Below are 27,156 nucleotides of genomic sequence, written 5' to 3' on the forward strand. Positions count from 1 at the left end.
TTTCGTAATGTAGGTGATGGGAATAAGCCGCTGATAGGGATTTCTATAGCTAATTTCGGGTTTAAAGAAAATCGATTTTTCGCATTTTCAAAGTGCTGTAATTCCCTTAGTTTTTCTCGAAACTCATTATAACCCGGTGTTTTCGTGTTGTAGGTGATGGGAACAAGCCGCTGGTATAGTTAGTTCAAATTCGAAAAAAATCAATTTTTGGTGAAAAATTCGATACGGGGGGGTATACCCTTAAAATGAAAAATCCCAAACTTTGGAGGTCCATATCTCGGCTTCTATGGGCACTATCGGGAAAATTCCAACGGTTTTGACTTAGTTTTGTCCTTCTGAATCCAACGAGACCATCCGCAAGGTCGTAGCTTCCATATTAGCTGAGATCTCGCATTTTTGTAGCCCATTTTTGGGCTCAAAAACGGGGTCGAAAATTGACTTTTTTACGAATTTTCAAAGTGTTATAATTCCACTTGTTCTGGTCGAATTCCGTTATAATCCGGTGTTTTCGTAATGTAGGTGATATGAATAAGCCACTGATAGGGGTTTCTATAACTAATTTCGGGTTTAAAGAAAATCGATTTTTCGCATTTTCAAAGTGCTGTAATTCCCTTAGTTTTTCTCGAAACTCATTATAACCCGGTGTTTTCGTGTTGTAGGTGATGGGAACAAGCCGCTGGTATAGTTAGTTCAAATTTGAAAAAAATCAATTTTTGGTAAAAAATTCGATACGGGGGGGTATACCCTTAAAATGAAAAATCCCAAACTTTGGAGGTCCATATCTCGGCTTCTATGGGCACTATCGGGAAAATTCCAACGGTTTTGGCTTAGTTTCGTCCTTCTGAATCCAACGAGACCATCCGCAAGGTCGTAGCTCCCATATTAGCTGAGATCTCGCATTTTTGTAGCCCATTTTTGGGCTCAAAAACGGGGTCGAAAATTGACTTTTTTACGAATTTTCAAAGTGCTATAATTCCACTTGTTCTGGTCGAATTCCGTTATAATCCGGTGTTTTCGTAATGTAGGTGATATGAATAAGCCACTGATAGGGGTTTCTATAACTAATTTCGGGTTTAAAGAAAATCGATTTTTCGCATTTTCAAAGTGCTGTAATTCCCTTAGTTTTTCTCAAAACTCATTATAACCCGGTGTTTTCGTGTTGTAGGTGATGGGAACAAGCCGCTGGTATAGTTAGTTCAAATTCGAAAAAAATCAATTTTTGGTGAAAAATTCGATACGGGGGGGTATACCCTTAAAATGAAAAATCCCAAACTTTGGAGGTCCATATCTCGGCTTCTATGGGCACTATCGGGAAAATTCCAACGGTTTTGACTTAGTTTCGTCCTTCTGAATCCAACGAGACCATCCGCAAGGTCGTAGCTCTTATATTAGCTGAGATCTCGCATTTTTGTAGCCCATTTTTGGGCTCAAAAACGGGGTCGAAAATTGACTTTTTTACGAATTTTCAAAGTGTTATAATTCCACTTGTTCTGGTCGAATTCCGTTATAATCCGGTGTTTTCGTAATGTAGGTGATATGAATAAGCCACTGATAGGGGTTTCTATAACTAATTTCGGGTTTAAAGAAAATCGATTTTTCGCATTTTCAAAGTGCTGTAATTCCCTTAGTTTTTCTCGAAACTCATTATAACCCGGTGTTTTCGTGTTGTAGGTGATGGGAACAAGCCGCTGGTATAGTTAGTTCAAATTCGAAAAAAAAACAATTTTTGGTGAAAAATTCGATACGGGGGGGTATACCCTTAAAATGAAAAATCCCAAACTTTGGAGGTCTGTATCTCGGCTTCTATGGGCACTATCGGGAAAATTCCAACGGTTTTGACATAGTTTCGTCCTTCTGAATCCAACGAGACCATTTGCAAGGTCGTAGCTCTTATATTAGCTGAGATCTCGCATTTTTGTAGCCCATTTTTGGGCTCAAAAACGGGGTCGAAAATTGACTTTTTTACGAATTTTCAAAGTGCTATAATTCCACTTGTTCTGGTCGAATTCCGTTATAATCCGGTGTTTTCGTAATGTAGGTGATGGGAATAAGCCGCTGATAGGGATTTCTATAGCTAATTTCGGGTTTAAAGAAAATCGATTTTTCGCATTTTCAAAGTGCTGTAATTCCCTTAGTTTTTCTCGAAACTCATTATAACCCGGTGTTTTCGTGTTGTAGGTGATGGGAACAAGCCGCTGGTATAGTTAGTTCAAATTTGAAAAAAATCAATTTTTGGTAAAAAATTCGATACGGGGGGGTATACCCTTAAAATGAAAAATCCCAAACTTTGGAGGTCCATATCTCGGCTTCTATGGGCACTATCGGGAAAATTCCAACGGTTTTGACTTAGTTTTGTCCTTCTGAATCCAACGAGACCATCCGCAAGGTCGTAGCTTCCATATTAGCTGAGATCTCGCATTTTTGTAGCCCATTTTTGGGCTCAAAAACGGGGTCGAAAATTGACTTTTTTACGAATTTTCAAAGTGTTATAATTCCACTTGTTCTGGTCGAATTCCGTTATAATCCGGTGTTTTCGTAATGTAGGTGATATGAATAAGCCACTGATAGGGGTTTCTATAACTAATTTCGGGTTTAAAGAAAATCGATTTTTCGCATTTTCAAAGTGCTGTAATTCCCTTAGTTTTTCTCGAAACTCATTATAACCCGGTGTTTTCGTGTTGTAGGTGATGGGAACAAGCCGCTGGTATAGTTAGTTCAAATTTGAAAAAAATCAATTTTTGGTAAAAAATTCGATACGGGGGGGTATACCCTTAAAATGAAAAATCCCAAACTTTGGAGGTCCATATCTCGGCTTCTATGGGCACTATCGGGAAAATTCCAACGGTTTTGGCTTAGTTTCGTCCTTCTGAATACAACGAGACCATCCGCAAGGTGGTAGCTCCCATATTAGCTGAGATCTCGCATTTTTGTAGCCCATTTTTGGGCTCAAAAACGGGGTCGAAAATTGACTTTTTTACGAATTTTCAAAGTGCTATAATTCCACTTGTTCTGGTCGAATTCCGTTATAATCCGGTGTTTTCGTAATGTAGGTGATGGGAATAAGCCGCTGATAGGGATTTCTATAGCTAATTTCGGGTTTAAAGAAAATCGATTTTTCGCATTTTCAAAGTGCTGTAATTCCCTTAGTTTTTCTCGAAACTCATTATAACCCGGTGTTTTCGTGTTGTAGGTGATGGGAACAAGCCGCTGGTATAGTTAGTTCAAATTCGAAAAAAATCAATTTTTGGTGAAAAATTCGATACGGGGGGGTATACCCTTAAAATGAAAAATCCCAAACTTTGGAGGTCCATATCTCGGCTTCTATGGGCACTATCGGGAAAATTCCAACGGTTTTGACTTAGTTTTGTCCTTCTGAATCCAACGAGACCATCCGCAAGGTCGTAGCTTCCATATTAGCTGAGATCTCGCATTTTTGTAGCCCATTTTTGGGCTCAAAAACGGGGTCGAAAATTGACTTTTTTACGAATTTTCAAAGTGCTATAATTCCACTTGTTCTGGTCGAATTCCGTTATAATCCGGTGTTTTCGTAATGTAGGTGATATGAATAAGCCACTGATAGGGGTTTCTATAACTAATTTCGGGTTTAAAGAAAATCGATTTTTCGCATTTTCAAAGTGCTGTAATTCCCTTAGTTTTTCTCAAAACTCATTATAACCCGGTGTTTTCGTGTTGTAGGTGATGGGAACAAGCCGCTGGTATAGTTAGTTCAAATTCGAAAAAAATCAATTTTTGGTGAAAAATTCGATACGGGGGGGTATACCCTTAAAATGAAAAATCCCAAACTTTGGAGGTCTGTATCTCGGCTTCTATGGGCACTATCGGGAAAATTCCAACGGTTTTGACATAGTTTCGTCCTTCTGAATCCAACGAGACCATTTGCAAGGTCGTAGCTCTTATATTAGCTGAGATCTCGCATTTTTGTAGCCCATTTTTGGGCTCAAAAACGGGGTCGAAAATTGACTTTTTTACGAATTTTCAAAGTGCTATAATTCCACTTGTTCTGGTCGAATTCCGTTATAATCCGGTGTTTTCGTAATGTAGGTGATATGAATAAGCCACTGATAGGGGTTTCTATAACTAATTTCGGGTTTAAAGAAAATCGATTTTTCGCATTTTCAAAGTGCTGTAATTCCCTTAGTTTTTCTCGAAACTCATTATAACCCGGTGTTTTCGTGTTGTAGGTGATGGGAACAAGCCGCTGGTATAGTTAGTTCAAATTTGAAAAAAATCAATTTTTGGTAAAAAATTCGATACGGGGGGGTATACCCTTAAAATGAAAAATCCCAAACTTTGGAGGTCCATATCTCGGCTTCTATGGGCACTATCGGGAAAATTCCAACGGTTTTGGCTTAGTTTCGTCCTTCTGAATCCAACGAGACCATCCGCAAGGTCGTAGCTCCCATATTAGCTGAGATCTCGCATTTTTGTAGCCCATTTTTGGGCTCAAAAACGGGGTCGAAAATTGACTTTTTTACGAATTTTCAAAGTGCTATAATTCCACTTGTTCTGGTCGAATTCCGTTATAATCCGGTGTTTTCGTAATGTAGGTGATATGAATAAGCCACTGATAGGGGTTTCTATAACTAATTTCGGGTTTAAAGAAAATCGATTTTTCGCATTTTCAAAGTGCTGTAATTCCCTTAGTTTTTCTCAAAACTCATTATAACCCGGTGTTTTCGTGTTGTAGGTGATGGGAACAAGCCGCTGGTATAGTTAGTTCAAATTCGAAAAAAATCAATTTTTGGTGAAAAATTCGATACGGGGGGGTATACCCTTAAAATGAAAAATCCCAAACTTTGGAGGTCCATATCTCGGCTTCTATGGGCACTATCGGGAAAATTCCAACGGTTTTGGCTTAGTTTCGTCCTTCTGAATACAACGAGACCATCCGCAAGGTGGTAGCTCCCATATTAGCTGAGATCTCGCATTTTTGTAGCCCATTTTTGGGCTCAAAAACGGGGTCGAAAATTGACTTTTTTACGAATTTTCAAAGTGCTATAATTCCACTTGTTCTGGTCGAATTCCGTTATAATCCGGTGTTTTCGTAATGTAGGTGATGGGAATAAGCCGCTGATAGGGATTTCTATAGCTAATTTCGGGTTTAAAGAAAATCGATTTTTCGCATTTTCAAAGTGCTGTAATTCCCTTAGTTTTTCTCGAAACTCATTATAACCCGGTGTTTTCGTGTTGTAGGTGATGGGAACAAGCCGCTGGTATAGTTAGTTCAAATTCGAAAAAAATCAATTTTTGGTGAAAAATTCGATACGGGGGGGTATACCCTTAAAATGAAAAATCCCAAACTTTGGAGGTCCATATCTCGGCTTCTATGGGCACTATCGGGAAAATTCCAACGGTTTTGGCTTAGTTTCGTCCTTCTGAATCCAACGAGACTATCCGCAAGGTCGTAGCTCCCATATTAGCTGAGATCTCGCATTTTTGTAGCCCATTTTTGGGCTCAAAAACGGGGTCGAAAATTGACTTTTTTACGAATTTTCAAAGTGCTATAATTCCACTTGTTCTGGTCGAATTCCGTTATAATCCAGTGTTTTCGTAATGTAGGTGATATGAATAAGCCACTGATAGGGGTTTCTATAACTAATTTCGGGTTTAAAGAAAATCGATTTTTCGCATTTTCAAAGTGCTGTAATTCCCTTAGTTTTTCTCGAAACTCATTATAACCCGGTGTTTTCGTGTTGTAGGTGATGGGAACAAGCCGCTGGTATAGTTAGTTCAAATTCGAAAAAAATCAATTTTTGGTGAAAAATTCGATACGGGGGGGTATACCCTTAAAATGAAAAATCCCAAACTTTGGAGGTCCATATCTCGGCTTCTATGGGCACTATCGGGAAAATTCCAACGGTTTTGACTTAGTTTCGTCCTTTTGAATCCAACGAGACCATCCGCAAGGTCGTAGCTCTTATATTAGCTGAGATCTCGCATTTTTGTAGCCCATTTTTGGGCTCAAAAACGGGGTCGAAAATTGACTTTTTTACGAATTTTCAAAGTGTTATAATTCCACTTGTTCTGGTCGAATTCCGTTATAATCCGGTGTTTTCGTAATGTAGGTGATGGGAATAAGCCGCTGATAGGGATTTCTATAGCTAATTTCGGGTTTAAAGAAAATCGATTTTTCGCATTTTCAAAGTGCTGTAATTCCCTTAGTTTTTCTCGAAACTCATTATAACCCGGTGTTTTCGTGTTGTAGGTGATGGGAACAAGCCGCTGGTATACTTAGTTCAAATTCGAAAAAAATCAATTTTTGGTGAAAAATTCGATACGGGGGGGTATACCCTTAAAATGAAAAATCCCAAACTTTGGAGGTCCATATCTCGGCTTCTATGGGCACTATCGGGAAAATTCCAACGGTTTTGGCTTAGTTTCGTCCTTCTGAATCCAACGAGACCATCCGCAAGGTCGTAGCTCCCATATTAGCTGAGATCTCGCATTTTTGTAGCCCATTTTTGGGCTCAAAAACGGGGTCGAAAATTGACTTTTTTACGAATTTTCAAAGTGCTATAATTCCACTTGTTCTGGTCGAATTCCGTTATAATCCGGTGTTTTCGTAATGTAGGTGATATGAATAAGCCACTGATAGGGGTTTCTATAGCTAATTTCGGGTTTAAAGAAAATCGATTTTTCGCATTTTCAAAGTGCTGTAATTCCCTTAGTTTTTCTCGAAACTCATTATAACCCGGTGTTTTCGTGTTGTAGGTGATGGGAACAAGCCGCTGGTATAGTTAGTTCAAATTCGAAAAAAATCAATTTTTGGTGAAAAATTCGATACGGGGGGGTATACCCTTAAAATGAAAAATCCCAAACTTTGGAGGTCCATATCTCGGCTTCTATGGGCACTATCGGGAAAATTCCAACGGTTTTGACTTAGTTTCGTCCTTTTGAATCCAACGAGACCATCCGCAAGGTCGTAGCTCTTATATTAGCTGAGATCTCGCATTTTTGTAGCCCATTTTTGGGCTCAAAAACGGGGTCGAAAATTGACTTTTTTACGAATTTTCAAAGTGTTATAATTCCACTTGTTCTGGTCGAATTCCGTTATAATCCGGTGTTTTCGTAATGTAGGTGATATGAATAAGCCACTGATAGGGGTTTCTATAACTAATTTCGGGTTTAAAGAAAATCGATTTTTCGCATTTTCAAAGTGCTGTAATTCCCTTAGTTTTTCTCGAAACTCATTATAACCCGGTGTTTTCGTGTTGTAGGTGATGGGAACAAGCCGCTGGTATAGTTAGTTCAAATTCGAAAAAAATCAATTTTTGGTGAAAAATTCGATACGGGGGGGTATACCCTTAAAATGAAAAATCCCAAACTTTGGAGGTCCATATCTCGGCTTCTATGGGCACTATCGGGAAAATTCCAACGGTTTTGACTTAGTTTCGTCCTTCTGAATCCAACGAGACCATTTGCAAGGTCGTAGCTCTTATATTAGCTGAGATCTCGCATTTTTGTAGCCCATTTTTGGGCTCAAAAACGGGGTCGAAAATTGACTTTTTTACAAATTTTCAAAGTGCTATAATTCCACTTGTTCTGGTCGAATTCCGTTAAAATCCGGTGTTTTCGTAATGTAGATGATGGGAATAAGCCGCTGATAGGGATTTCTATAGCTAATTTCGGGTTTAAAGAAAATCGATTTTTTGCATTTTCAAAGTGCTGTAATTCCCTTAGTTTTTCTCGAAACTCATTATAACCCGGTGTTTTCGTGTTGTAGGTGATGGGAACAAGCCGCTGGTATACTTAGTTCAAATTCGAAAAAAATCAATTTTTGGTGAAAAATTCGATACGGGGGGGTATACCCTTAAAATGAAAAATCCCAAACTTTGGAGGTCCATATCTCGGCTTCTATGGGCACTATCGGGAAAATTCCAACGGTTTTGGCTTAGTTTCGTCCTTCTGAATCCAACGAGACCATCCGCAAGGTCGTAGCTCCCATATTAGCTGAGATCTCGCATTTTTGTAGCCCATTTTTGGGCTCAAAAACGGGGTCGAAAATTGACTTTTTTACGAATTTTCAAAGTGCTATAATTCCACTTGTTCTGGTCGAATTCCGTTATAATCCGGTGTTTTCGTAATGTAGGTGATATGAATAAGCCACTGATAGGGGTTTCTATAACTAATTTCGGGTTTAAAGAAAATCGATTTTTCGCATTTTCAAAGTGCTGTAATTCCCTTAGTTTTTCTCGAAACTCATTATAACCCGGTGTTTTCGTGTTGTAGGTGATGGGAACAAGCCGCTGGTAGAGTTAGTTCAAATTCGAAAAAAATCAATTTTTGGTGAAAAATTCGATACGGGGGGGTATACCCTTAAAATGAAAAATCCCAAACTTTGGAGGTCCATATCTCGGCTTCTATGGGCACTATCGGGAAAATTCCAACGGTTTTGGCTTAGTTTCGTCTTTCTGAATCCAACGAGACCATCCGCAAGGTCGTAGCTCCCATATTAGCTGAGATCTCGCATTTTTGTAGCCCATTTTTGGGCTCAAAAACGGGGTCGAAAATTGACTTTTTTACGAATTTTCAAAGTGCTATAATTCCACTTGTTCTGGTCGAATTCCGTTATAATCCGGTGTTTTCGTAATGTAGGTGATGGGAATAAGCCGCTTTTAGGGATTTCTATAGCTAATTTCGGGTTTAAAGAAAATCGATTTTTCGCATATTCAAAGTGCTGTAATTCCCTTAGTTTTTCTCGAAACTCATTATAACCCGGTGTTTTCGTGTTGTAGGTGATGGGAACAAGCCGCTGGTATAGTTAGTTCAAATTCGAAAAAAATCAATTTTTGGTGAAAAATTCGATACGGGGGGGTATACCCTTAAAATGAAAAATCCCAAACTTTGGAGGTCCATATCTCGGCTTCTATGGGCACTATCGGGAAAATTCCAACGGTTTTGACTTAGTTTTGTCCTTCTGAATCCAACGAGACCATCCGCAAGGTCGTAGCTTCCATATTAGCTGAGATCTCGCATTTTTGTAGCCCATTTTTGGGCTCAAAAACGGGGTCGAAAATTGACTTTTTTACGAATTTTCAAAGTGTTATAATTCCACTTGTTCTGGTCGAATTCCGTTATAATCCGGTGTTTTCGTAATGTAGGTGATGGGAATAAGCCGCTGATAGGGATTTCTATAGCTAATTTCGGGTTTAAAGAAAATCGATTTTTCGCATTTTCAAAGTGCTGTAATTCCCTTAGTTTTTCTCGAAACTCATTATAACCCGGTGTTTTCGTGTTGTAGGTGATGGGAACAAGCCGCTGGTATAGTTAGTTCAAATTCGAAAAAAATCAATTTTTGGTGAAAAATTCGATACGGGGGGGTATACCCTTAAAATGAAAAATCCCAAACTTTGGAGGTCCATATCTCGGCTTCTATGGGCACTATCGGGAAAATTCCAACGGTTTTGACTTAGTTTCGTCCTTCTGAATCCAACGAGACCATCCGCAAGGTCGTAGCTCTTATATTAGCTGAGATCTCGCATTTTTGTAGCCCATTTTTGGGCTCAAAAACGGGGTCGAAAATTGACTTTTTTACGAATTTTCAAAGTGCTATAATTCCACTTGTTCTGGTCGAATTCCGTTATAATCCGGTGTTTTCGTAATGTAGGTGATGGGAATAAGCCGCTGATAGGGATTTCTATAGCTAATTTCGGGTTTAAAGAAAATCGATTTTTCGCATTTTCAAAGTGCTGTAATTCCCTTAGTTTTTTTCGAAACTCATTATAACCCGGTGTTTTCGTGTTGTAGGTGATGGGAACAAGCCGCTGGTATAGTTAGTTCAAATTCGAAAAAAATCAATTTTTGGTAAAAAATTCGATACGGGGGGGTATACCCTTAAAATGAAAAATCCCAAACTTTGGAGGTCCATATCTCGGCTTCTATGGGCACTATCGGGAAAATTCCAACGGTTTTGGCTTAGTTTCGTCCTTCTGAATCCAACGAGACCATCCGCAAGGTCGTAGCTCCCATATTAGCTGAGATCTCGCATTTTTGTAGCCCATTTTTGGGCTCAAAAACGGGGTCGAAAATTGACTTTTTTACGAATTTTCAAAGTGCTATAATTCCACTTGTTCTGGTCGAATTCCGTTATAATCCGGTGTTTTCGTAATGTAGGTGATGGGAATAAGCCGCTGATAGGGATTTCTATAGCTAATTTCGGGTTTAAAGAAAATCGATTTTTCGCATTTTCAAAGTGCTGTAATTCCCTTAGTTTTTTTCGAAACTCATTATAACCCGGTGTTTTCGTGTTGTAGGTGATGGGAACAAGCCGCTGGTATAGTTAGTTCAAATTCGAAAAAAATCAATTTTTGGTAAAAAATTCGATACGGGGGGGTATACCCTTAAAATGAAAAATCCCAAACTTTGGAGGTCCATATCTCGGCTTCTATGGGCACTATCGGGAAAATTCCAACGGTTTTGACTTAGTTTCGTCCTTCTGAATCCAACGAGACTCTCCGCAAGGTCGTAGCTCTTATATTAGCTGAGATCTCGCATTTTTGTAGCCCATTTTTGGGCTCAAAAACGGGGTCGAAAATTGACTTTTTTACGAATTTTCAAAGTGCTATAATTCCACTTGTTCTGGTCGAATTCCGTTATAATCCGGTGTTTTCGTAATGTAGGTGATGGGAATAAGCCGCTGATAGGGATTTCTATAGCTAATTTCGGGTTTAAAGAAAATCGATTTTTCGCATTTTCAAAGTGCTGTAATTCCCTTAGTTTTTCTCGAAACTCATTATAACCCGGTGTTTTCGTGTTGTAGGTGATGGGAACAAGCCGCTGGTATAGTTAGTTCAAATTCGAAAAAAATCAATTTTTGGTGAAAAATTCGATACGGGGGGGTATACCCTTAAAATGAAAAATCCCAAACTTTGGAGGTGCATATCTCGGCTTCTATGGGCACTATCGGGAAAATTCCAACGGTTTTGGCTTAGTTTCGTCCTTCTGAATCCAACGAAACTATCCGCAAGGTCGTAGCTCCCATATTAGCTGAGATCTCGCATTTTTGTAGCCCATTTTTGGGCTCAAAAACGGGGTCGAAAATTGACTTTTTTACGAATTTTCAAAGTGCTATAATTCCACTTGTTCTGGTCGAATTCCGTTATAATCCGGTGTTTTCGTAATGTACGTGATATGAATAAGCCACTGATAGGGGTTTCTATAACTAATTTCGGGTTTAAAGAAAATCGATTTTTCGCATTTTCAAAGTGCTGTAATTCCCTTAGTTTTTCTCGAAACTCATTATAACCCGGTGTTTTCGTGTTGTAGGTAATGGGAACAAGCCGCTGGTATAGTTAGTTCAAATTCGAAAAAAATCAATTTATGGTAAAAAATTCGATACGGGGGGGTATACCCTTAAAATGAAAAATCCCAAACTTTGGAGGTCCATATCTCGGCTTCTATGGGCACTATCGGGAAAATTCCAACGGTTTTGGCTTAGTTTCGTCCTTCTGAATCCAACGAGACCATCCGCAAGGTCGTAGCTCCCATATTAGCTGAGATCTCGCATTTTTGTAGCCCATTTTTGGGCTCAAAAACGGGGTCGAAAATTGACTTTTTTACGAATTTTCAAAGTGTTATAATTCCACTTGTTCTGGTCGAATTCCGTTATAATCCGGTGTTTTCGTAATGTACGTGATATGAATAAGCCACTGATAGGGGTTTCTATAACTAATTTCGGGTTTAAAGAAAATCGATTTTTCGCATTTTCAAAGTGCTGTAATTCCCTTAGTTTTTCGCGAAACTCATTATAACCCGGTGTTTTCGTGTTGTAGGTGATGGGAACAAGCCGCTGGTATAGTTAGTTCAAATTCGAAAAAAATCAATTTTTGGTGAAAAATTCGATACGGGGGGGTATACCCTTAAAATGAAAAATCCCAAACTTTGGAGGTCCATATCTCGGCTTCTATGGGCACTATCGGGAAAATTCCAACGGTTTTGACTTAGTTTCGTCCTTCTGAATCCAACGAGACCATCCGCAAGGTCGTAGCTCCCATATTAGCTGAGATCTCGCATTTTTGTAGCCCATTTTTGGGCGCAAAAACGGGGTCGAAATTTGACTTTTTTACGAATTTTCAAAGTGTTATAATTCCACTTGTTCTGGTCGAATTCCGTTAAAATCCGGTGTTTTCGTAATGTAGGTGATGGGAATAAGCCGCTGATAGGGATTTCTATAGCTAATTTCGGGTTTAAAGAAAATCGATTTTTCGCATTTTCAAAGTGCTGTAATTCCCTTAGTTTTTCTCGAAACTCATTATAACCCGGTGTTTTCGTGTTGTAGGTGATGGGAACAAGCCGCTGGTATAGTTAGTTCAAATTCGAAAAAAATCAATTTTTGGTGAAAAATTCGATACGGGGGGGTATACCCTTAAAATGAAAAATCCCAAACTTTGGAGGTCCATATCTCGGCTTCTATAGGCACTATCGGGAAAATTCCAACGGTTTTGGCTTAGTTTCGTCCTTCTGAATCCAACGAGACCATTCGCAAGGTCGTAGCTCCCATATTAGCTGAGATCTCGCATTTTTGTAGCCCATTTTTGGGCTCAAAAACGGGGTCGAAAATTGACTTTTTTACGAATTTTCAAAGTGCTATAATTCCACTTGTTCTGGTCGAATTCCGTTTTTATCCGGTGTTTTCGTAATGTAGGTGATATGAATAAGCCACTGATAGGGGTTTCTATAACTAATTTCGGGTTTAAAGAAAATCGATTTTTCGCATTTTCAAAGTGCTGTAATTCCCTTAGTTTTTCTCAAAACTCATTATAACCCGGTGTTTTCGTGTTGTAGGTGATGGGAACAAGCCGCTGGTATAGTTAGTTCAAATTCGAAAAAAATCAATTTTTGGTGAAAAATTCGATACGGGGGGGGTATACCCTTAAAATGAAAAATCCCAAACTTTGGAGGTCCATATCTCGGCTTCTATGGGCACTATCGGGAAAATTCCAACGGTTTTGGCTTAGTTTCGTCCTTCTGAATCCAACGAGACCACCCGCAAGGTGGTAGCTCCCATATTAGCTGAGATCTCGCATTTTTGTAGCCCATTTTTGGGCTCAAAAACGGGGTCGAAAATTGACTTTTTTACGAATTTTCAAAGTGCTATAATTCCACTTGTTCTGGTCGAATTCCGTTATAATCCGGTGTTTTCGTAATGTAGGTGATGGGAATAAGCCGCTGATAGGGATTTCTATAGCTAATTTCGGGTTTAAAGAAAATCGATTTTTCGCATTTTCAAAGTGCTGTAATTCCCTTAGTTTTTCTCGAAACTCATTATAACCCGGTGTTTTCGTGTTGTAGGTGATGGGAACAAGCCGCTGGTATAGTTAGTTCAAATTCGAAAAAAATCAATTTTTGGTGAAAAATTCGATACGGGGGGGTATACCCTTAAAATGAAAAATCCCAAACTTTGGAGGTCCATATCTCGGCTTCTATGGGCACTATCGGGAAAATTCCAACGGTTTTGACTTAGTTTCGTCCTTCTGAATCCAACGAGACCATCCGCAAGGTCGTAGCTCTTATATTAGCTGAGATCTCGCATTTTTGTAGCCCATTTTTGGGCTCAAAAACGGGGTCGAAAATTGACTTTTTTACGAATTTTCAAAGTGTTATAATTCCACTTGTTCTGGTCGAATTCCGTTATAATCCGGTGTTTTCGTAATGTAGGTGATGGGAATAAGCCGCTGATAGGGATTTCTATAGCTAATTTCGGGTTTAAAGAAAATCGATTTTTCGCATTTTCAAAGTGCTGTAATTCCCTTAGTTTTTCTCGAAACTCATTATAACCCGGTGTTTTCGTGTTGTAGGTGATGGGAACAAGCCGCTGGTATAGTTAGTTCAAATTCGAAAAAAATCAATTTTTGGTGAAAAATTCGATACGGGGGGGTATACCCTTAAAATGAAAAATCCCAAACTTTGGAGGTCCATATCTCGGCTTCTATGGGCACTATCGGGAAAATTCCAACGGTTTTGACTTAGTTTCGTCCTTCTGAATCCAACGAGACCATCCGCAAGGTCGTAGCTCTTATATTAGCTGAGATCTCGCATTTTTGTAGCCCATTTTTGGGCTCAAAAACGGGGTCGAAAATTGACTTTTTTACGAATTTTCAAAGTGCTATAATTCCACTTGTTCTGGTCGAATTCCGTTATAATCCGGTGTTTTCGTAATGTAGGTGATGGGAATAAGCCGCTGATAGGGATTTCTATAGCTAATTTCGGGTTTAAAGAAAATCGATTTTTCGCATTTTCAAAGTGCTGTAATTCCCTTAGTTTTTCTCGAAACTCATTATAACCCGGTGTTTTTGTGTTGTAGGTGATGGGAACAAGCCGCTGGTATAGTTAGTTCAAATTCTAAAAAAATCAATTTTTGGTGAAAAATTCGATACGGGGGGGTATACCCTTAAAATGAAAAATCCCAAACTTTGGAGGTCCATATCTCGGCTTCTATGGGCACTATCGGGAAAATTCCAACGGTTTTGACTTAGTTTCGTCCTTCTGAATCCAACGAGACCATCCGCAAGGTCGTAGCTCTTATATTAGCTAAGATCTCGCATTTTTGTAGCCCATTTTTGGGCTCAAAAACGGGGTCGAAAATTGACTTTTTTACGAATTTTCAAAGTGCTATAATTCCACTTGTTCTGGTCGAATTCCGTTATAATCCGGTGTTTTCGTAATGTAGGTGATATGAATAAGCCACTGATAGGGGTTTCTATAACTAATTTCGGGTTTAAAGAAAATCGATTTTTCGCATTTTCAAAGTGCTGTAATTCCCTTAGTTTTTCTCGAAACTCATTATAACCCGGTGTTTTCGTGTTGTAGGTGATGGGAACAAGCCGCTGGTATACTTAGTTCAAATTCGAAAAAAATCAATTTTTGGTGAAAAATTCGATACGGGGGGGTATACCCTTAAAATGAAAAATCCCAAACTTTGGAGGTCCATATCTCGGCTTCTATCGGATCTATCGGGAAAATTCCAACGGTTTTATCCTAGTTTCGTCCTTCTGAATCCAACGAGACTATCCGCAAGGTCGTAGCTCTTCTATTAGCTGAGATCTTGCATTTTTGAAGCCCATTTTTGGCCTTAAAAACGGCGTCAAAAAGTGACTTTTTCAGGATTTTCAAAGTGCTCTCATTCCCTTAGTTCTGCTCGGATCCTGTTATAACCCGGTGTTTTCGTAATCTAGGTGACCCAAATAAGACGCTGGTATACTTGGTTTAATTTCGAAAAAAAATAATTTTACCAAAATTTTTGATACGAGGGGGTATACCCGAAAAATGAACAAACCCAAACTTTGGACGTCGATATCTCGGCTTTTAGAGAACCTATCGGGAAAATTCCAACGGTTTTATCTTAGTTTCGTCGTTCTGAATCTAACGAGACTATCCGCAAGGTCGTAGCTCTTCTATTAGCTGAGATCTTGCATTTTTGAAGCCCATTTTTGGCCTCAAAAACGGCGTCAAAAAGTGACTTTTTCAGGATTTTCAAAGTGCTCTTATTCCCTTAGTTCTGCTCGGATCCTGTTATAACCCGGTATTTTTGTAATCTAGGTGACCCATATAAGACGCTGGTATACTTAGTTTAATTTAGAAAAAAAAAAATTTAGTGAAAAAATTTGATACGGGGGGGATACCCGAAAAATGAAAAAACCCAAACTTTGGACGTTGATATCTCGGCTTCTAGAGGACCTATCGGGAAAATTCCGACGGTTTTATCTTAGATTCGGCCTTCTGAATCCAACGAGATCATCCGCATGATCGTAGCTTTTCCATACGCTGAGATCTCGCATTTTTAGGGCCGATTTTTGGCCTCAAGGACTGACGTCAAAAAGTGACTTTTTCAGAATTTTCAAAACGCTCTCATTCCCTTAGTTCTGCTCGAATCCTGTTATAACCCGGTGTTTTCGTATTCTAGTTGGCCTAAATAAGACGCTGGTATACTTAGTTTAATTAAAAAAAAAAATGTTGCACGAAAAATTCGATAAGGGGGTTATACTAGAAAAATGAAAAATCCCAAACTTTATAGGTCGATATCTTGGACAAGCGAAAGAGGACATACGAAACAACTGTTCTTAAAAATATCTTAAAACAAACGGACAAGTTTGCACTCGCGACAATAATTTATAAATGATATTAGCCAATATTTACTACGGAAACAACTTACCTCTAGGATAGATATCAACAAATAAGCACGCAACGACTGAGACAGACTTACTAAAGCCAACGAACGTGCTGTAGGTTCTATACACAATAATGTTTGTTCCTCACAGTCAAGATCGTAAATTATTTAAATATAAAAATGTGGTACCGCTGATATCTGGATGCTTATTTGAATAAAAATGTATTTACATGAACTTATAGAGAAATTCCAAGGTGTATCTATTTAGTTAATTAAGAGAAGAGATTGGGTGTCCCCTTTTTTATAAGCTGGATCAATTGCATTAGTATTTATTTTTAGAGTGTTTAATAGGGCACCACACCTTAAACCTAAGGAATAGTTTGATATATTAGAGGAAATCGGGGGTTTCCTTGAGAAGGTGATTAACTGGGATTAAACTGGAATTAAAAATGATTTATGACCTACTGCTGTATTAGTCTAATTAAATAGGAAATATTTAAAATCCTACTAATATAAGAAATCTTAATTTTTTTTCTAAATTATATATTTAATTTTTCAATATATACAGGTAGTGTAATATCAAATGGATGAACTACTTGTTGGGAGTAATTTGTGATGTTACTAAGGCGTCTAACGTAATTTTTACAGTGGTTTGTCATAGACTATTTATACATTTTTTTAATCCTTCCATGAATTTAAAATAAATATTCATATTTTCTAAGCATTTCAAGAAATTATTTACTCTATACCAGACAGTTGATGTAACTTTTAATTTCTATTTATTTTTACTTTTATTTTTTTTCCTGAATTTTCTATGGTAAATAGAGACTTTTGCTATAAGACTTTTTTTATTGCCTATTTATGCTTAATAAACAGCAAAAAAAATTTTTGAGTTTGCTAACTTTTAAAAATTTTCTAAATTTTCAGTAATTTTTAGTCAAAAACCAAAAATGCCCAATAATTTCTTTATGGTTTGTTTTTTGAAGGAAATTATAAAATACTTTTAAGTTAACATCTTAAAATTACAGCGATTGCAAGGATTAAAAAAAATTAATTTCCCATAAATTTTGAAAAAATTGCATTTTTCTGATTTGGAGTTTTTCGGGATTTTCTCCCACTGTATTGAAAATAAAATAAAAATTTCTTTTTGTAAGGATAACCTTTATTATTCTAAGTAACTTTTATTTTTATAATTTTTTTCTTAAGCCCATAGATTTTTTGTAAAAAATTAAAATGTCATTAATTGAAAAATTTAATGGCTCTACCCCTGTCAATTTATGAGGAAAAAATTTGATTTTTTTTGGCGTTTTTTTTTACTTTGAATATACAGTTTTAGGCTTGTTTTAGTATTAAATAAATGAAATTTTCAAAAAATCGAATGCAGTGAGTTTTTAAAAAGTTTTCAAAATTTCTTTAGCACAGGTTCTTATGGAGACTAATATTCAATTATTTTTTCCTGGCTTTCCTATGGGAAATAGAGACTTTTACTATAAGACTTTTTTAATTGCCTATTTAAGCACAATTTATAGAAAAAAAATTTTTCAATCGCATGAATTTTGAAAATATTCAATTTTTTTAGTGATTTTTAGCCAAAATCTAAAAATCCCCAATAACTTCTTCCCGGTTGGTTTTTGGAAAAAAATTATAAAATACTTTTCAGTTCACATTTCAAAAATACATAGATTTCAAAAATTACAAAAATTTTATTGCATACACATTTTGAGAAAATTGCATTTTTCTGATTTAGAGGTTTTCGGGATTTTCTCCCACTGTATGTAAAATAGAATAAAAATTTCTTTTTGTTTAGATAGATTTCATTATTCTAAATAACTTTTTTATTTATCATTTTTATTGGTTAGCCCACAGATTTCTTGTAAAAAATTAAAACGTACTTATTTGAAAATTTTTAGGGTTCTACCCCTACCAATTTTTTCCCAAAAATTAATTTTTTTTTTTGGCATTTTTTCCATTTGAATTTATAATTCAAGGCAAGTTTTAGTATACGGTAAATAAAATTATCAAAAAATCGACTGGAGTGAGCTTTTAAAAAATTTTCAAAGAGGGGTTCTTAAGGAGATTTTAAATTTAAACCCTAAAACGCCTCACTCTCACTCATCCCTTAATAACTCGGTTAATTTCACTTTTATGATATTAAGGGTTATTACCAAAGTTGTGCTATTTAATGAGATTTACAAAACTCGTAAGAATAATTTTTCTTGTAATTGTGATACTTTTCAAGATACAGCTCCTGGAAGTTTACTTCGATGCAAATTAAGCCTAGAAGTGTTCACTCACTTTTGTCCCTGAATATCTCGGTTAATCCTAATCTTATGATGTTAAGAGTTATTACCAAAGTTGTACCATTTAATGAGATCTATAAAACTAGTAAGAATAATTTTTCTTGTAAGAGTGATACTTTTCGAGATACAGCTTCTGGAAGCTTGCTTTGATGCAAATTAAGCCTAGAAGTGCTCACTCACTTTTGTCCCTGAATATCTCGGTTAATCCTAATTTTATGATGTTAAGAGTTATTACCAAAGTTGTACCATTTAATGAGATCTATAAAACTAATTAGAATGATTTTTTTTATGAGAATAATATTTCTCGAGATACAGCTCCTGGAAGTTTACTTCGATGCAAAATGGGCCTAGCAGTGCACACTCGCATTTGTCCCTGAATATCTCGGGTAATTTCAATCTTATGATGTTAAGAGTTATTACCAAAGTTGTTCCATTTAATGAGATCTATAAAACTAGTAAGAATAATTTTTCTTGTAATTGTGATACTTTTCAAGATACAGCTCCTGGAAGTTTACTTCGATGCAAATTAAGCCTAGAAGTGCTCACTCACTTTTGTCCCCGAATATCTCGGTTAATTGTAATCTCTTGATGTTTCGAGTTATTACCAAAATTGTACCATTTAATGAGATCTACAAAACTAGTAAGAATAATTTTTCTTATTAAGAATAAAATTTTCATTAATTAATTAATTTCTGACCCCAGGACAACATAAATTAGTTGAGACAAAAGAATATACGATGTAAGTGCATCTATCGTGCTTTAGAGACCCTGAAGAGAACCTCGTGAAGGTCAAAACGTCGAGAAATTTTAAGCAAACATTACAAAGAATTCAAAGTGGTACTTACAACTAAGCACTCCTTTAAGGGTTTGTTCAAATTTTTGATCAATAAATTCACTTAACCCACACTACCACCGTTAATTATATCCTAATGTTCGCAGCCTTTGTTGTCGCATGTACGTAATTAATTTTGGTAAATCTCGTCTCTCCTTAATACCCCGAACACACGAGGGTCCTATTCAACACGTAAAGTGTCATCATTTGTTAGTTTAAATATTAATTGGCAGCGTTTAATCATTGTATCGCATGGCACTACATGAGGCATTAACATCTTTTAAAGGTAAAATGTTAGGAGCATAAAGTTGATTTTTTTTTACTAAAATGCACTGAATTTTTCTTTGTTTGCTGAAGAAGGTAATAAGCAGACACACGTATGCAAATTTAATACTAAAATTTAATAAACTCTTCTGGGTGTAAACGAACCCAGCTTATGTCGTCCTTTTTTACATAAAGCCTTATTACTCTCGACGTCTGATCTAAATGGAGAGCAAACATAATTTTCCCTATATGAGAGAAAACTATTGAAAAATGCATTATGAAAATTTAGTCTTATATTAAAAATGCGCAAGACAGAAAAAACTTTACAATGGCTTACCTACTACTATAACTAAAAAAAAACCGCACTACAATTTTAACAGTAGTAACACTTCACCTAAATACATCGAGATAATATCTTAATGTAACCACTATATTATGTTTTACGTGTAATATGGTTTCTGACATCGCCCCCCATAAAATTACGATAATGTTTGCGTGTGTCTTGTCATCGATATGATGCCCTCAAATGTAAACGTGCTTTATTCGTTTAAGTATGTAATAATGATAAATGGGGCTTTAATAGAGTTAATCTTGTTGGATATGTAAAGCGCCTCTATATTTACTGCAAGTGACTCTTTAAAAAATCTAATTACTGTCCCTGATACAGTGGTTCCTGAGGTGCAGGTTTCAGTTGTTCTAATTGAGCAGTATAGTCAGTTTCTACTCATAATAAATCATTTAAAACAAGTATAATTTGTTGTACGTCTCCAAGTAACTCATTATGTCTTTTCATCCGCATTTTGTCTATCACTTTTTGTTACAATGATGTTTTTAACAGCTTTGTAAACATATGTATATGTGGATTAATAAAAGTTATTATTATTATTATTATTATTATTATTATTATTATTAAATATATGAGTATGAGCATGGTATGCAATTATTGAGAACGTAATTTAAACAATAGTTACGAGCTGATCAAGGGTTTTTGTGAATTTTTAGTCCTTTTTCCGTTAAGTAATTAGGATTTATACTAAGCTCTCAATTGCCTGGAATAAAATTCTGGAGCTACTTTGACATATTTAGAATTAAAAAACAAGTCTAAAGCCCAGTCAGATTGGCTGCCCAGTCAAATGGCTAAAAGAGACTTAAGACTACTTAAAAGATTATTCCAGGCACTCCAAGTAACTTAAATGCCTATGAGAGACTTACTAAGTAATAAAAGAATTATTCCAGGCTGTCAAATGCCTGGAATAAAATTCTGGAATTACTTTAGCATATTTAGAATTCAAAAACATGTCTAAAGCTCAGTCAGATTATCTCCAAATAGCCGAAAAAGACTTAGTAGTACTTAAAAGATTATTCCAGGCACTCCAAGTAGCTCAATGCCTGTGAGAGACTTACCAAGTAACAAAATAATTATTCCACGATCTCAAATGCCTGGAATAAAATTCTGGAATTACTTTGGCATATTTAGAATTGAAAAACATGTCTATATCTCAGTCAGATTTTCTCCAAATGGCCCAAAGAGACTTAAGAGTACTTAAAAGATTATTCCAGGCACTCCAAGTATATCAAATGCCTGTAAGAGACTTACCAAGTAACAAAATAATTATTCCAGGATCTCAAATGCCTGGAATAAAATTCTGGAATTACTTTAGCATATTTAGAATTGAAAAACATGTCTATATCTCAGTCAGATTTTCTCCAAATGGCCCAAAGAGACTTAAGAGTACTTAAAAGATTATTCCAGGCACTCCAAGTAGCTCAATGCCTGTGAGAGACTTACCAAGTAACAAAATAATTATTCCACGATCTCGAATGCCTGGATTAAAATTCTGGAATTACTTTAACATATTTAGAATTCAAAAACATGTCTAAAGCTCAGTCAGATTTTCTCCAAATGGCCAAAAGAGCCTTGAGAGTACTTAAAACATGATTCCAGGCACTCCAAGTAACTCAAATGCCTGTGAGAGACTTACTAAGTAATAAAAGAATTATTCCAGGATCTCAAATGCCTGGAATAAAATTCTGGAATTACTTTAGCATATTTAGAATTGAAAAACATGTCTATATCTCAGTCAGATTTTCTCCAAATGGCCCAAAGAGACTTAAGAGTACTTAAAAGATTATTCCAGGCACTCCAAATAGCTCAAATGCTTGTGAGAGACTTACTAGGTAAAAAAAATAATTCCAGGCTCTCAAATGCCTGGAATAAAATTCTAAAATTACTTTAGCATATTTAGAATTCAAAAACATGTCTAAAGCTCAGTCAGATTTTCTCCAAATGGCTCAAAGAGATTTAAGAGTACTTAAAAGATTATTCCAGGCACTCCAAGTATATCAAATGCCTGTAAGAGACTTACCAAGTAACAAAATAATTATTCCAGGATCTCAAATGCCTGGAATAAAATTCTGGAATTACTTTAACATATTTAGAATTCAAAAACATGTCTATATCTCAGTCAGATTTTCTCCAAATGGCCCAAAGAGACCTAAGAGTATTTAAAAGATTATTCCAGGCACTCCAAGTATATCAAATGCCTGTGAGAGACTTACTAAGTAAAAAAAGAATTATTTTAGGCTTTGAAGTGCCTGGAATAAAATTCTGGATTTACTTTGACATATTTAGAACTCAAAAACAAGTCTAAAGCTTAGTCAGATTATCTCCAAATGGCCAAAAGAGACTTAAGAGATGTTATGACTTAAAGACGTTATGCCTTGTTGGCATAATATAACTGGACCTTATTTAATTGAATGAATGAATTTTTAGTCCCTTTTTCGTTAAGTAATTAGGATCTAAGTATGTTGTCCCTAAGGGGACTATTATAGGGAAACGTGTGAAATTTGAGAAGGAAAATTAAGAAAAATAGGTGATTAGTTCTCAGATGGATCGAGAGCTTTATACCCAAAAGGTCCACAAGGAATTTTAATGTTTGCTCCTTTGAGTATAATTTGTTTTGTTCAATATAAAACAATCATAAAGATACCCCTTTTTCTTTCCATCTAGTATAGAAGATACAGGTTAGCAAAGATATACTGAACAGAAAATATAAAGAAATAGCATAAGTTTGAAAAAGTAGTTTGTATTTTTATCTGATCCTGTTGAAAAAGAACTTCTGAGTTAACAAATCCCCTCTTACATTTCAGAGAGTTTAATATCAAAAGAAATGTTTGTTTCTGGACCAATAGGTTGAATCATATATACTAGAAAAATGTTCAGCAAAAGAGTAAAAAAGGACATTTTTTGATTTTATTTTACCATTAATTATTGTATCCCGAAAAATAAGCTGGAGTGTTCTTAAGGTTATCACCAACAATTTTTATATAATTAAATTCACTTTTTTGAGTAATTATGTGGATGAAAATGATCCACTCAGATGATTATGATTAATCAATATTAAGTTCTCTATACATTTATTTTTCACGGGAATTATAGTATCGTCAGCTAAGGCAATAAAAGTCAGATTACTTCCATATGTCCGTAACAGGCTTTAGAGTAATTAAAACATGATTCCAGGCACTCCGAGTAACTCAAATGCCTGTGAGAGACTCATAAGTAATTAAGAAATTACTCCAGGCATTCAAATCCTAAAAAACTGAACCCACTATTTCAGTCATATAAAGTCAAGTCCAGATTTTCCAGGTTTAATAACATTATTAAATGTACTCGCCATCCAAATCAAAAAAATGCATTTGGTGCAGTGACAACTGAAGAAAAGAGTGCCGGATTCAATTGCATAATAGTAAATTAGTCAAAAATTGCAGAGTTTTTGTCTATATGAGAATAATAAGAGTCTGATTTATGGTTTAGGTTTTTTGCAATAACTCAACCCAATTTAACTAAAACCAACCCAACCCAACTCAGAATTTCCACGTTTATTAATATTATCAGTTTAATATATTTGGACATTCTGCCATTGATTTTAGCACCTTCAATGACAACCCAAGCGTCGCTTCTCATTATAATATTTCCCCTTTTTAAATGACATGCAAATAGCGTTTATTTAAAAATAAATTATTTAACATGGTTAAATAATGATTAAATTTCATTGAACTAATAATACTTTACCTATTTTCAAAATCTCATAAGCTATTTTAGTTATTTGCAAGGGTGCCGAATTCAATAGCAGAATGGCAAATTAGCTTAAAATAGAATAACAACATTCTCGTTAATGGTTTAGTCCTTTTATAACTACTTAACCCAACCTATTACCATTTTAAGAAAAGTGAAGCAAACATAGAGAGTACAACAGTGGGCACAGTGGAGATCTCTAATGTGAGATAGACTTATGCCTAATTTCCATCGCGTTTAATAACGTTTTCTCTCTTTTTTGGCTTTAAAATTTGCTCACGAATCATATGATTCGTCATGGAGTCCTTTAATTCCTAACCCAAATTCTTGAAAATTAAACAATTTACCTCAAAAATTAGATTATAACCAATTATTCAAATCCAGGTGCGAAAACTCCCTTCCGACATAAATCTCGATTCTTCTATGCCCAAGTATTAGGTACCAGAGCACCCCTTATGCAGCAGGCAGGTTATTGAAATAAAGAGTGAGAAATTTAATTTAATCAAAAGGTAAAGTTTGCAGATGATACCAACTTCTCACAAAGATCAGTCAATAATGTTCCAACGTATCACTGAATTGCACATATTGCATGAATTGTTTTTTGGTTTCGATTAAGTGTATAATTATGTACCAATATCACAAGGATTACATTAATATAGGTTATGATTATTCAATTTAAATGGCATCAATAAAGTCAACGTCCATGCCATTTGTATTTGGTTGCTTTTCCCTTAATATGAGACCGGATGTTAGTAATGTAGAGGGTTAAGAGTACTAAAATAATTATTCCAGGCACTCCAAGTAACTCAACTGCCTGTAAGAGACTTACCAAGTAACAAAATAATTATTCCAGGATCTCAAATGCCTGGAATAAAATTCTGGAATTACTTTAGCATATTTAGAATTCAAAAACAAGTCTAAAGCTCAGTCAGATTTTCTCCAAATGGCCAAAAGAGACTTGAGAGTACTTAAATGATTATTCCAGGCACGCCGAGAAACTCAAATGCCTGTGAGAGACTTACTAAGTAACAAAAGAATTATTCCAGGCTCTCAAATGCCTGGAATAAAATTCTGGAATTACTTTGACATATTAAGAATTCAAAAACAAGTCTAAAGCTCAGTCAGATTTTCTCCAAATGGCCAAAAGAGCCTTAAGAGTACTTAAAAGATTATTCTAGGCACTCCAAGTAACTCAAATGCCTGTGAGAGACTTACTAAGTAATAAAATAATTATTCCAGGATCTCAAATGCCTGGAATAAAATTCTGGAATTACTTTAGCATATTTAGAATTGAAACACAAGTCTAAAGCTCAGTCAGATTATCTCCAAATGGATAAAAAAAGAGACTTAAGAGTACTTAAAACATGATTCCAGGCACTCCAAGTAACTCAAATGCCTGTGAGAGACTTACTAAGTAATAAAAGAATTATTCCAGGCTCTCAAATGCCTGGAATAAAATTCTGGAATTACTTTAGCATATTTAGAATTCAAAAACAAGTCTAAAGCTCAGTCAGATTATCTCCAAATGGCCAAAAGAGACTTAAGAGTACTTAAAAGATTATTCCAGGCACTCCAAGTATATCAAATGCCTGTAGGAGACTTACCAAGTAACAAAATAATTATTCCAGGATCTCAAATGCCTGGAATAAAATTCTGGAATTACTTTAGCATATTTAGAGTTGAAACACAAGTCTAAAGCTCAGTCAGATTATCTCCAAATGGCCAAAAGAGACTTAAGAGTACTTAAAACATGATTCCAGGCACTCCAAGTAACTCAAATGCCTGTGAGAGACTTACTAAGTAATAAAAGAATTATTCCAGGCTCTCAAATGCCTGGAATAAAATTCCGGAATTACTTTAGCATATTTAGAATTCAAAAATAAGTCTAAAGCTCAGTCAGATTTTCTCCAAATGGCCCAAAGAGACTTAAGAGTACTTAAAAGATTATTCCAGGCACTCCAAGTAGCTCAATGCCTATGAGAGACTTACTAAGTAATAAAAGAATTATTTTAGGCTTTCGAATGCCTGGAATAAAATTCTGGAATTACTTTAGCATATTTAGAATTCAAAAATAAGTCTAAAGCTCAGTCAGATTTTCTCCAAATGGCCCAAAGAGACTTAAGAGTACTTAAAAGATTATTCCAGGCACTCCAAGTAGCTCAATGCCTATGAGAGACTTACTAAGTAATAAAAGAATTATTTTAGGCTCTCAAATGCCTGGAATAAAATTCTGGAATTACTTTAGCATATTTAGAATTCAAAAATAAGTCTAAAGCTCAGTCAGATTTTCTCCAAATGGCCAAAAGAGCCTTAAGAGTACTTAAAAGATTATTCTAGGCACTCCAAGTAACTCAAATGCCTGTGAGAGACTTACTAAGTAACAAAATAATTATTCCAGGATCTCAAATGCCTGGAATAAAATACTGGAATTACTTTAGCATATTTAGAATTTAAAAACAAGTCTAAAGCTCAGTCAGATTTTCTCCAAATGGCCCAAAGAGACTTAAGAGTACTTAAAAGATTATTCCAGGCACTCCAAGTAGCTCAAATGCCTATGAGAGACTTACTAGGTAAAAAAACTAATTCCAGGCTCTCAAATTCCTGGAATAAAATTCTGGAATTACTTTGACATATTAAGAATTCAAAAACAAGTCTAAAGCTCAGTCAGATTTTCTCCAAATGGCCAAAAGAGACTTAAGAGTACTTAAAAGATTATTCCAGGCACTCCAAGTATATCAAATGCCTGTGAGAGACTTACCAAGTAACAAAAAAATAATTCCAGGCTCTCAAATGCCTGGAATAAAATTCTGGAATTACTTTAGCATATTTAAAATTGAAAAACAAGTCTAAAGCTCAGTCAGATTATCTTCAAATGGCCAAAAGAGATTAAAGAGTACTTAAAAGATTATTCCAGGCACTCCAAGTAACTCAGATGCCTGTAAAAGACTTTCTAAGTAACAAAAAATTTATTCCAGGCTCTCAAATACCTGGAATAAAATTTTGGAATTACTTTGACATATTTAGAATTCAAAAACAAGTCTAAAGCTCAGTCAGATTTTCTCCAAATGGCCAAAAGAGACTTAAGAGTACTTAAAAGATTATTCTAGGCACTCCAAGTAGCTTAAATGCCTGTGAGAGACTTACTAGGTAATAAAAGAATTATTCCAGGCTCTCAAATGCCTGGAATAAAATTCTAGAATTACTTTAGCATGTTTAGAATTCAAAAACAAGTCTAAAGCTCAGTCACATTTTCTCCAAATGGCCCAAAGAAACTTAAAAGTACTTAAAAGATTATTCTAGGCACTCCAAGTAACTCAAATGCCTGTGAGAGACTTACTAAGTAACAAAAGAATTATTCCAGGCTCTCAAACGCCTGGAATAAAATTCTGGAATTACTTTGACATATTTAAAATATAAAAACAAGTCTAAAGCTCAGTAAGATTACCTCCAAATGGCCAAAAGAGACTTAAGAGTACTTAAAAGATTATTCTAGGCACTCCAAGTAACGCAAAGGCCTGTAAGAGACTTACTAAGTAATAAAAGAATTATTTCAGGCTCT

General features: G+C 35.7%; 1 protein-coding gene across 4 annotated transcripts in view; it reads right to left on the reverse strand.

The window, feature by feature from the left end:
- Window positions 1–27,156, reverse strand: part of LOC126745662 (calcitonin receptor-like) — a 112,645-nt gene that overhangs the window by 60,152 nt on the left and 25,337 nt on the right. Inside the window, exon 1 of one of the 4 annotated variants that reach the window (XM_050453609.1) lies at window positions 19,860–20,023. The exons of 2 other annotated variants lie outside the window; for them this stretch is intronic. The gene's annotated coding sequence lies outside the window, so the exon portion shown is untranslated. Of the gene's footprint in view, window positions 1–16,171; window positions 16,244–19,859; window positions 20,024–27,156 lie in introns of those variants that run through there. One more of the 4 variants, XM_050453610.1, reaches the window with a different exon arrangement.

Source organism: Anthonomus grandis, chromosome 16 (genome assembly GCF_022605725.1).
Source record: "Anthonomus grandis grandis chromosome 16, icAntGran1.3, whole genome shotgun sequence".
In the NCBI taxonomy this organism is placed as follows: Eukaryota; Metazoa; Arthropoda; class Insecta; order Coleoptera; family Curculionidae; genus Anthonomus; species Anthonomus grandis.